Source organism: Pseudophryne corroboree, chromosome 3 (assembly GCF_028390025.1).
Source record: "Pseudophryne corroboree isolate aPseCor3 chromosome 3, aPseCor3.hap2, whole genome shotgun sequence".
NCBI classification, from domain to species: Eukaryota; Metazoa; Chordata; class Amphibia; order Anura; family Myobatrachidae; genus Pseudophryne; species Pseudophryne corroboree.
In genome coordinates this window covers 260,551,641-260,564,221 of record NC_086446.1, presented here as the reverse complement: position 1 = coordinate 260,564,221, position 12,581 = coordinate 260,551,641, and the positions used below count along the sequence as shown (strand labels likewise).

Below are 12,581 nucleotides of genomic sequence, written 5' to 3'. Positions count from 1 at the left end.
CATAATATTGTTTTTATGCCTAAAAGTTGCACCAAAGTGGCTGTATGACTAAGCTAAGCGACAACACCTGGCCCATCTAGAAGTGGCACTGCAGTGTCAGACAGGAGGGCAGATATACAAAAAAGGCCCCAAACAACACATCATGCAAAAAAGAAAAAGAATTGCAATGAGGTAGTTGTATGACTAAGCCAAGCGACAGAAACAATTGGCCCATCTAGGCGTGGCACTGCAGTGGCAGACAGGAAGGCAGATATTAAAAAAAGGCCCCTAACAGCACATGATGCAAAGAAGAAAAAAAGGTGCAATAGGGTACTTGTATGACTAAGCCAAGCGACACAAACAATTGGCCCATCTAGGCGTGGCACTGCAGTGGCAGACAGGAGGGCAGATATAAAAAAAAAGGCCCCAAACAGCACATCATGCAAAGAAGAAAAAGAGGTGCAATAGGGTACTTGTATGACTAAGCCAAGCGACACAAACAATTGGTCAATCTAGGCATGGCACTGCAGTGGCAGACAGGAAGGCAGATATTAAAAAAAGGCCCCTAACAGCACATGATGCAAAGAAGAAAAAAAGGTGCACCGAGGTTGCTGTATGACTAAGCTAAGCGACACAACCACCTGGCCCATCTAGTAGTGTCACGCGTGTCTGAATGTCGAGAGTGGGCCGCAAAAATTCTGCAATTGGTGAATTTATACTGCAGTACCCCAGGACTAATACAGCAGTACCCCTGGACTCATACGGCAGTGTCACACAGGATGGCACTTTTTCGAAAACTAGGCCCCAAACAGCACCTCATGCAAAAATGTCGAAAAGGTGCAATGAGGTAGCTGTATGACTAAGCCAAGCGACACAAACAATTCCAACTGGAATTATACAGCCAAATCACTGGAATTTTATGTCCAAATCACTGTAATTAATTGGCAAGATCACTGTAATTAATAATTATAAATCACTGGAATTAATTGGCAAAATCACTGGAATTATACGTCCAAATCACTGGAATTTATTGGCAAGATCACTGTAATTAATAAATATACATCCAAATCACTGGAAATAATTGGCAAAATCACTGTAATTATACGTCCAAATCACTGGAATTAAATGGCAAAATCTCGCTATTGCCTGCGTAGTGAAGTGGAATCTAGATAGGATTTGGTACCAGGGACACAATACCTCAATCAATTATCTAAATCCCACTGCACTAATGGCGGATACCGGTCGCACGTCTAACACCAACATAAGTGTCAAGGCCTCAGTTATGAGGGCTTCCATCGTCATGTGTAGCTGAACCACTAGTCATGAACATAGGCCAGGGCCTTAGCCGTTCCTTGCCACTCCGTGTCGTAAATGGCATATTGGCAAGTTTACGTTTCTCCTCAGACCATTTAAATTTCTTTTTTTTGGGGGTCTTTTTACTGAACTTTGGCTTTTTGGATTTTACATGCCCCCTACTATCACATTGGGCATCAGCCTTGGCAGACGACGTTGATGGCATTTCATCGTCTATGTCATGGCTAGTGGCAGCAGCTTCAGCACTAGGAGGACGTGGTTCTTGATCTTTCCCTATTTTATCCTTCAAATTTTTGTTCTTCATTATTTTTTGGGAGTTATATAAGACACTATGCGGCACAGGAATGACTGGAATGACTGATGGACAGGACACTACCAGTGGTCTGATGCAGCACAACACAGCAACACTGTAAGGGACTTGTTATTATTATTATACGGCAGCAGTGTACATATAGCAGCAGCGTATACCACTGTGACTGCCTCGTCACTGGAATGACTGATGGACAGGACACTACCACTGGTCTGATGCAGCACAACAAAACAACACTGTAAGGGACTTGTTGTTGTTATTATTGTTATTATTATTATTATTATACGGCAACAGTGGACATATAGCAGCAGCGTATACCACTGTGACTGCCTTGTCACTGGAATGACTGATGGACAGGACACTACCACTGGTCTGATGCAGCACAACAAAACAACACTGTAAGGGACTTGTTGTTATTATTGTTATTATTATTATTATACGGCAGCAGTGGACATATAGCAGCAGCGTATATCATCACTGGAATGACTGATGGACAGGACACTAGCACTCGTCTGATGCAGCACAACACAACACCACTTTATACAGCTACACTGGATATATGGCAGCAGCGGACACCAACACTGTGACTGGCTGGACTGATGGAGCACAATACACTGACTACACTGGACTGGACAGCACAACACAACACCACTTTATACAGCTAGACTGGATATATGGCAGCAGAGGACACCAACACTGTGACTGGCTGGACTGATGGAGCACAATACACTGACTACACTGGACTGGACAGCACAACACAGCACCACTTTATACAGCTAGACTGGATATATGGCAGCAGAGGACACCAACACTGTGACTGGCTGGACTGATGCAGCACAATACACTGACTACACTGGACAGCACAACACAGCACAAGACTCGCCACCCCGCTTTCACGCCCCCACACAGACACTGAACACTGAGGACACGTCCTCTCAATACACTTTCCGAGACTGGAGTGAAAATGGCCGCGACGCGTGGCTCATTTGGAATCCAAATCCCGCAAGAATCCGACAGCGGAATGATGACGTTTTGCCGCATTTGGATTTCCGAGTCAGGCGGGAAAACCCAAGCCTGGGTCGGAACCGAACTCGGAAGGCAAAGTTCGGTAGGGTTCGGTTCTCTGAGAACCGAACCCACTCATCTCTATTAAACCAATGGCGATAGCATTATAAAACTATGGTAAAGTTAACATAAACAAACAAAAACATAAAACAATAGAGTAAACTGCAACAAGCCTAACATCTCCCTCGCTCGAGTAGACAGTCTTGTCACTTTGAGCAGTTTGTTGCATGCGACTGGGCCACGGAACCAGGACAGTAGAGAGTCTTGCTGGGCCCAGGTACTTTTCAGGGGGTGTGGTCTAATCACAGGTGGCGTGATCATGAACCCTTAGAAAAAAATACCGAAACAATTGTATTTTAACCGCCTCCCTGTCCACACTGCAGCCCAGCAATCAGCTGGACTGAGGAGAAAAGCTGCATCTGCTGCTGCCAGGGGATGGGGGAGAGGGGGTGGGCGAGAGACCTGGGCCCCTCCATCAGACCTGGACCCGGGTAATTGGTACCCTGGGGCAAACGCAGAATTTTAAGAGGGGGGTTTCCAGATATATTATATATATATATATATATATATATATATATATATTATATATACACACACACATGAAAAGAGGCGGCATTTGGAGGCTTGTGAGCAGTGCAAACACAACCTGTGGTTTATTTAACATTTCAAGGGTATATCCCTCCTCATCAGGATCATGTATATAGCATATATATATATATAAATATTCAATATGGTGGCACTCGGAGACTTGAAAAACATTTTGTTTAATGAAATAAACGGCACTTTTTTGCACTATATCAAGTCTCTGAGTGCCACCGTATTGCCTGATATTTTGGGGATCAATACTCCATAGAGGGCACCTTAGCAAGTATATACTGTTGATGAGCATAGTGAGAGAGAGAGAGAGAGAGAGAGAGAGAGAGAGAGAGAGAGCACACAGAACCAGAGCAGGGTAGACATGGAGAGAGAGAAAGAAATGGGAAGGGAGGAAGAGAGAGTGAGACAGAAACACATGGCAAGAGAGAGAGACATTGTGAGAGAGAGACATGACGACAGAGAGACATCATGACAGAGGCAGAACTCTGGGAGGCAACGGAGTCATCTGCCGCCGGGCTCCTGCTCTGAAGGGGGGCACCTCTCCTCCCATTCTGTGACACCATTGAATTAAGTTAATTGATAGCTGTCGCTGTCTTTTCAGTGGCCGACTTCCTCACTGGTCCCTGCACCTTACAAATCACACCATCTTTATTATACTGTATATACACATTTTACAAGTATCACACCCAGAATTAGAAACCACAACCTATTACACTGGAGGCAGACACCTTACTGATGAAGCTGTGCGCTCCTGAATAGGAAATATAAGAATTTTAACTATATGAAGTTACTTCTCTGACATTTACACGTAACTTCATATTGTTAGAATTCTAATGCTTCCTCTACAGGAGCAAATAACTCCATCAGTAAAGTGTCTGCTGTTAGTGTAACAGGTAATGGGTTCTAATGCTGGGTATGACTGCTAAGAAATGTGTGATTTAAAATAAAAGACAATCAAATGTATAAATACAATATATAATTTTTTTCAGAACACTCCATACACACACACACACACACACACACACACACACACACACACACACACACATAAATATATATATATATATATATATATATACACGCACACATTCATACATATATTTATCTTAATATAGGAAATAGGGGGGCTCCAATATTTATCTTGCCTCCGGGCAACTGTGACGAACTTATGCCACTGCATGATGACATAGAGACATGACGACATAGAGACATGATGAGATTGAGAGAGACATGGCAAGAGAGATAGAGAGACATGATCAGAGAGACATGGTGAGAGGGACAAAATGAGAAAGAGAGAGATAAGTTGAGAGAGAGAGACATGGCGAGAGAGAAGTGCTGAGAGGGAGAGAATGAGACGTGGAGAAAATGAGATTGACATGGTGGGAGAGACAGGTATATTATCATCAGCAGGAAGACTTGGCACTCAGAGCTGTGAGATGCAGGGGAGAGCAGTTACCTGGTGGTCTCTGTGTGGAGGGCGAGTCATTTCTCCTGCTGGATGGCCAGGAATGTGCCACAGCTTAGATGGGGTCCTGGACGAGTCACCCACGTGCCGACAGTGGTGCGGCAATGAAGGAGGGAAAAGACCAGAAGGCTGAGTCACTCATCTGTAGGCAGCAGGACAGGACGGGCTGGGGCGTAGCTTGGCCCAAGTGTCTGATGCAGGATGGTTTGAACAGAGGAGCCTGCTTATTATTATTATAATTATTATTATAATACTTGACATGTGCATCTGGTGGGGTTTTGGGAATGGTGCAATGTACAGGGGGAAGGAAAATGAGGAGAGGTGTCTGTTAATAAAAAAAAGAAGAAGCTAATTGGTGGCTGTCCCTGCTGACCTTCCCCCTCAACCCCCCTACCCTCCCTTCATTGTCAGACAATGGTCATTCCTCCTCTCAACCACCCCCCCTTGCCTGGACTCATGCTGGTCAAGGAACTTAAGTTATTATTGAATACAAGCACCATCAAATCCCCTTTCACCCCCCCTAAAGACAGTCAGCAGACAGAGAATGGTAATTTCTCCTCTCCTAACCCCACCCACAAGCTGGTCAAGAATCATAATACTATTATTGAATACCTGCACCCGCCCGCTCCTGGCATATTCTCGCGCTCCTGCACAGAAGTTCAGTGCTGTGAGGAGTGCAGCACCGCTAACATGCACTCTAACCTCTCAAGCGCACCACGCACCCTTATCCTGCCAGCAGCCAGCCTCTCACTTGCAGATGTGTGTAACGGAGACAGCTGCTGGAACTGCTGCAGCCGCGCAGGGAGGCTGAGCTCTGGCGGACATACTCTATTAAATAAACAAATAGAAAAAATTGGTCAGCTGCTGCACGATACATCGGCGTCCAGGGGGGGTTTCTAGGTACTTGAAACTCCACCCGCGTGCTCATATGGCGGGTCATTCCGAGTTGATCGCTAGCTAAAATGTTCGCTGTGTAGCAATGATGCAAAAAAACAGCACTTCTGCGCATGCGTATGCGGCGCAATGCGCACACACGATGAACTTTCACAACGGATGATGTAGTTTTACACAAGGTCTAGCGAAGCTTTTCAGTCGCACTGCTGGCCGCAGAGTGATTGACAAAAAGTGGGCGTTACTGGGTGTCAACTGACCGCTTTCAGGGAGTGTTTGAAAAAACGCAGGCGTGCCAGGAAAAACGCAGGGCGTGTTCGTGACATCAAACAAGGAACTAGACAGTCTGAAGTCATCGCAAGCGCTGAGTAGGTCTGGAGCTACTCTGAAACTACACAAAAAATTTTTGTAGTCGCTCTGCGATCGTTTCGTTCGCACTTCTGCTAAGCTAAAATACACTCCCAATGGGAGGCGGCATAGCGTTTGCACGGCTGCTAAAAACTGCTAGCGAGCGATCAACTCGGAATGACCCCCAGGGTACCCTCTCCCCCCCTCTCTCTGCATCACTGCACGAAACAAGACTGCCCCTGAACCCAGTCTCTGAAGTACATGGTGATAACAGAATAGTAACCAAGGTGACAAGTAGCCATGAGTGAGGACACATTTGGGGAAGAAAAAATAAGATTTTAAACCTACCGGTAAATCTATTTCTCCTAGTCCGTAGAGGATGCTGGGGACTCCGTAAGGACCATGGGGTATAGACGGGCTTCGCAGGAGATAGGGCACCTAAAAAGAACTTTGACTATGGGTGTGCACTGGCTCCTCCCTCTATGCCCCTCCTCCAGACCTCAGTTAGAGAACTGTGCCCAGAGGAGATGGACAATACAAGGCAGGATTTAGCAATCCAAGGGCAAGATTCATACCAGCCCACACCAATCATACCATGTAACCTGGAACATACATAACCAGTTAAGAGTATGAACATCCGACAGTAACGGTCCAAGACCTATTCCAACTGTAACATAACCCTTATGTAAGCAACAACTATATACAAGTCTTGCAGAGTTTCCGCACTGGGACGGGAGCCCAGCATCCTCTACGGACTAGGAGAAATAGATTTACCGGTAGGTTTAAAATCTTATTTTCTCTTACGTCCTAGAGGATGCTGGGGACTCCGTAAGGACAATGGGGTTTATACCAAAGCATCCAATCGGGCGGGAGAGTGCGTATGACTCTGCAGCACCGACTGAGCAAACGCTAGGTCCTCATCAGCCAGGGTATCAAACTTGTAGAATTTAGCAAAAGTGTTTGACCCCGACCAAGTCGCCGCTCGGCAAAGCTTTAATGCCGAGATGCCTCGGGCAGCCACCCAAGAAGAGCCCACCTTCCTAGTGGAATGGGCTTTAACCGAATTTGGTACCGGCAATCCAGCCGTAGAATGAGCCTGCTGAATCGTATTACAGATCCAGCGAGCAATAGTCTGCTTCGAAGCAGGTGCGCCAATCTTATTAGTAGCATACAGGACAAACAGAGCCTCTGTTTTCCTAATTTTAGCCGTTCTGGCTACATAAATCTTTAAGGCCCTGACTACATCCAGGGATCTGGAATCCTCCAGGTCACTTGTAGCCACAGGCACCACAATAGGTTGATTCATATGGAACGAAGAAACCACTTTAGGCAAAAATTGCTGACGTGTCCTCAATTCAGCTCGATCCACATGAAAAATCAAGTAGGGGCTCTTGTGTGACAAAGCCGCCAATTCAGACACTCGCCTTGCTGATGCCAAGGCCAACAGCATGACCACCTTCCAGGTAAGAAACTTCAACTCAACCTTGTTAAGCGGTTCAAACCAGTGTGATTTTAGGAACTGCAACACCACGTTCAGGTCCCATGGTGCCACTTTAGGCACAAAAGGGGGCTGGATATGCAGCACTCCCTTTACAAACGTCTGGACTTCTGGAAGAGAAGCCAATTCCTTCTGAAAGAAAATCGAGAGGGCCGAAATCTGTACCTTAACAGAGCCTAATTTCAGGCCCATATCCACTCCTGTCTGTAGGAAGTGGAGAAAACGACCCAGATGAAAATCTTCCATAGGTGCATTCTTGGTCTCACACCAAGACACATACTTTCGCCAGATACGGTGATAATGCTTAACCATCACCTCCTTCCTAGCCTTTATTAAAGTAGGTATGACCTCTTCCGGAATCCCCTTTTTCGCTAGGATTCGGCGTTCAACCGCCATGCCGTCAAACGTAACCGCGGTAAGTCTTGAAATACACAGGGCCCCTGTTGCAACAGGTCTTCCCTCAGAGGAAGAGACCAGGGATCTCCTGTGAGCATCTCTTGTAGATCTGAGTACCAGGCCCTTCGAGGCCAGTCTGGGACAATGAGTATTGTCTGTACGTTTCTTTGCCTTATGATCCTCAACACTTTTGTGATGAGAGGAAGAGGAGGAAACACGTAGACCGATTTGAACAGCCACGGTGTTATCAGAGCATCTACTGCCACTGCCTGAGGGTCCTGAGACCTGGCACAGTACCTCCGAAGCTTTTTGTTGAGGCGTGACGCCATCATGTCTATTTGTGGAGTTCCCCAAAGACGTGTTATGTCTGCAAAGACTTCTTGATGAAGACCCCATTCTCCTGGATGGAGATCGTGTCTGCTGAGGAAGTCTGCTTCCCAGTTGTCCACTCCCGGAATGAAGACAGCCGACAGAGCGCTTACATGATTTTCCGCCCAGCGAAGAATCCTTGTGGCTTCCGCCATCGTGACTCTGCTTCTTGTCCCGCCTTGGCGGTTCACATGAGCCACTGCTGTGACATTGTCTGATTGAATCAGAACCGGTAGGTTTTGAAGAAGACTCTCCGCTTGTCGAAGGCCGTTGTAAATGGCCCTGAGTTCCAACACATTGATGTGTAGACAGGACTCCTGGTCTGACCAAAGACCCTGAAATTTTTTTCTCTGTGTAACCGCTCCCCATCCTCGGAGGCTCGCATCCGTGATAACCAGGATCCAATCCTGAATTCCGAACCTGCGACCCTCCAGCAGGTGAGCACTTTGCAACCACCACAAGAGAGACACTCTGGCCCCTGGGGGCAGAGTTATTTTCCGATGTAAGTGCAGATGGGACCCGGACCACTTGTCCAGAAGGTCCCATTGAAAAGTCCTTGCATGGAACCTTCCGAAGGGAATGGCCTCGTAGTACGCCACCATTTTTCCCAGAACTCGAGTGCATTGGTGAACTGACACCCTTTTCGGTTTTAGCAGGTCTCTGACCATATTCTGGATGTCCTGGGCTTTCTCTATTGGGAGGAAGACCTTCATTTGTTCCGTATCCAGTATCATACCTAGGAACGGTAGTCGAGTTGTCGGAATCAACTGTAACTTCGGTAGATTTAGAATCCAACCGTGTTGCTGGAGCACTCTCAGAGAGAGCGCCACACTGCTCAGCAATTTCTCCCTTGATCTCGCTTTTATCAGGAGATCGTCCAAGTATGGGATAATTGTGACTCCATGCTTACGCAGGACCACCATCATTTCCGCCATTATCTTGGTGAAAATCCTCGGGGCCGTGGAAAGTCCAAACGGCAACGTCTGAAATTGGTAATGACAATCCTGTACAGCGAATCTCAGGTATTCCTGATGGGGGGCATATATGGGGACATGAAGGTACGCATCCTTTATGTCCAGAGACACCATAAACTCCCCCTCCTCCATGTTGGCTATTATCGCTCTGAGTGATTCCATTTTGAATTTGAATCTTTTTATGTACAGGTTTAGGGATTTCAGATTCAAAATAGGTCTGACCGAACCGTCCGGTTTCGGGACCACAAATAGGGTTGAGTAGTAACCTCTTCCCTGCTGGTGCAGGGGAACCTTGATTATCACTTGCTGTATACACAGCGTTTGAATTGCAGCTAACACTATATCCCTTTCCGATGTGGAAGCTGGTAGGGCCGATTTGAAAAATCGGCGCGGGGGCACCTCCTCGAATTCCAGTTTGTACCCCATGGAAACTATTTCCAACACCCAGGGATTCAGGTCTGAACTGACCCAGGCCTGACTGAAAAGTCGAAGACGTGCCCCCACCGGTGCGGACTCCCTCAGGGGAGCCCCAGCGTCATGCTGTGGGTTTTGGAGCAGCCGGGGAGGACTTTTGTTCCTGGGCACCTGCCGAAGCAGGTGCTCTTTTGCCTCTGCCCTTACCTCTGGCGAGGAAAGAGAATCCCCGACCTCTTCTGGACTTGTGCGACCGAAAGGACTGCATCTGATAGGGTGTTACTTTCTTTTGCTGTTGGGGAATATATGGTAAAAAATTTGATTTACCTGCTGTAGCTGTGGAAACCAGGTCCGTCAGCCCATCCCCAAACAATACATCACCCTTATAGGGTAGTACTTCCATATGTTTTTTGGAATCCGCATCAACCGTCCATTGGCGAGTCCATAAGGATCTTCTCGCTGAGATAGACATGGCATTGGCCCTAGAAGCTAGCAATCCAATGTCCCTTTGAGCATCCCTCATAAATAAGACTGCGTCTTTTATATGGGCTAGAGTTAAGAATATAGTATCCTTATCCATATTATCAAATTAATCTGTCAGCTCATCTGTCCAAGCTACAATTGCGCTACACACCCATGCCGACGCAATTGTCGGTCTTAGCACAGCACCCGTATGAGAATAAATACACTTTAAGGTAGTTTCTGCCTGCGATCTGCAGGGTCCTTAAGGGCCGATGTGTCAGGAGACGGTAGCGCCACTTTCTTGGACAAGCACGTCAGGGCCTTCTCCACAGTGGGAGATGATTCCCAAATCTCCCTGTCCTGCTTAGGGAAGGGGTATGCCATATAAATTCTTTTGGGGATCTGCGGTCTCTTTTCCGGAGTCTCCCAAGCTTTTCCAAAGAAATCATTTAATTCATGAGATGCGGGAAAATTAATAATCTGTTTCTTTCCCTTAAACATGTGTACCCTTGTGTCGGGGACCGAGGGTTCATCCTCAATATGCAACACATCCCTTATTGCCACAATCATACACTGAATGGTTTTAGTCACCCTAGGGTGCAATTTTACTTCGTCGTAGTCGACACTGGAGTCAGAATCCGTGTCGGTAGTAGTTTCTTGTGTTAAGGGACGCTTTTGAGACCCCGACGGGCCCTGTGAGTCGGTCCAATCCGAGGATTGACCCCCTGATGTCCCCCCGAATTCAGCCTTATCAAGCCTTTTATGTAAAGATGCCACACTTGCATTCAACATATGCCACATGTCCATCCAATCCGGAGTCGGCACAACCGACGGGGACACACCACTCATTTGCTCCACCTCCTCCTTGGAGAAGCCTTCCGCCTCAGACATGTCGACACACATGTACCGACACCCCACACACACAGGGATTAACCTATAAGGGGACAAAACCCCAACCAGGCCCTTAGGAGAGACAGAGAGAGAGTATGCCAGCACACACCAGCACTTAAAAACACTGGAAAAAATATGACCAGATAGCGCTTTTTTATATATAATATACCAATTCCCACTCACTGCATCGCTAATGTGCCCCCCTCCTCTTTTTTCCAGCCTGTGAAGTTCAGCAGGGGAGAGACCAGGGAGCCAGCGTTCATGCATGCAGCTTCTGTGGAGAAAATGGCGCTGGTTAGTGCTGAGGATCAAGCCCCGCCCACCCGACGGCGGGCTTCGGTCCCAGTGACTTTTCTATTAAAATGGCGGGGGATCTTATATTTACTGCCTCCGCAGCCTAATCTATCTGAATTTGCCCAAAAGTGAGGAATATTGCTGCCCAGGGCGCCCCCCCCCCCCCCCCTGCGCCCTGCACCCTTCAGTGCTGCTCTGTGTGTGTGCTGCGCGCCTTACCTCATGAAGATCTGATGTCTTCTGCCGCCTAAGATGTCTTCTGCCTTCTCATCCGGCTTCTATCTTCGGCATCTGTGAGGAGGACGGCGGCGCGGCTCCGGGACGAACCCCAGGTGAGACCTGTGTTCCGACTCCCTCTGGAGCTAATGGTGTCCAGTAGCCTTAGAAGCAGTGCCCAACTTGACAAGCCAGCTCTGCTTCTCTATCCTCGGTCCCACGATGCAGGGAGCCTGTTGCCAACAGGGCTCCCTGAAAATAAAAAACCTAACAAAATTCTTTTTCAACAGAAAACTCTGGAGAGCTCTCTGCAGTACACCCATTCTCCTCTGGGCACAAGATCTAACTGAGGTCTGGAGGAGGGGCATAGAGGGAGGAGCCAGTGCACACCCATAGTCAAAGTTCTTTTTAGGTGCCCTATCTCCTGCGGAGCCCGTCTATACCCCATGGTCCTTACGGAGTCCCCAGCATCCTCTAGGACGTAAGAGAAACAATTAATACCATATAGTGATCCTGAGCTGCAGGGTTTGAAAACATGTTTCATGTGAGATTCTAGAGTAGTCCAAAGTCCAAATCAGTTCAAACTCTAGTTCTACCTCTGCATCCTTGGAATGACATCCTTAGAATGCAGCCTTCACAAGTGCAGGCCAAGGTCTTATTGCAGGTCTTGAAAATAATTCTCTTAAATACTACACATTACTGTATATCAGCTGGCACAGGGGGAGGAGTGGATAAGTATGTTTAATAGTTTAATTAACAGAGGGTTTTTGCATTGCAGGCAGGATCACAGTTGCAGACAAACTATCTTGGGATGTGGAAAGTGTAACCAGAGAGACATGGAAAACTCAGATATATAGACGTGAAGATGGTTTTTACCTGTGAAAAAACGAGATATAAGATTCCAATTCCATTTATAACTCTCCATCAATTCCCTTGTCTGTTAAATATTTAGAATTGCTTTTTTTTTTTGCTGTTCCACGTGTTTTGTGTTAGGATCTGGATTGGTTTTGTCAAAACCACCCTTTCGGGTTTTGGATCTGGATGATTTTTTAAAAAAAACATAAAAACAGCTAAAATCACAGAATTTGGGGATAATTT

General features: G+C 46.9%; 1 long non-coding RNA gene across 1 annotated transcript in view; it reads left to right on the top strand.

Annotated features, from left to right (window-relative positions):
• The window catches only part of LOC135057676 (uncharacterized), a 107,616-nt gene extending 95,277 nt beyond the window's left edge, over nt 1-12,339 (top strand). Inside the window, exon 3 of the long non-coding RNA XR_010244294.1 lies at nt 12,262-12,339. This is a non-coding gene — a long non-coding RNA (uncharacterized LOC135057676). The remainder of the gene's footprint in view (nt 1-12,261) is intronic.
• The last annotated feature ends 242 nt before the right edge of the window (nt 12,340-12,581 follow it).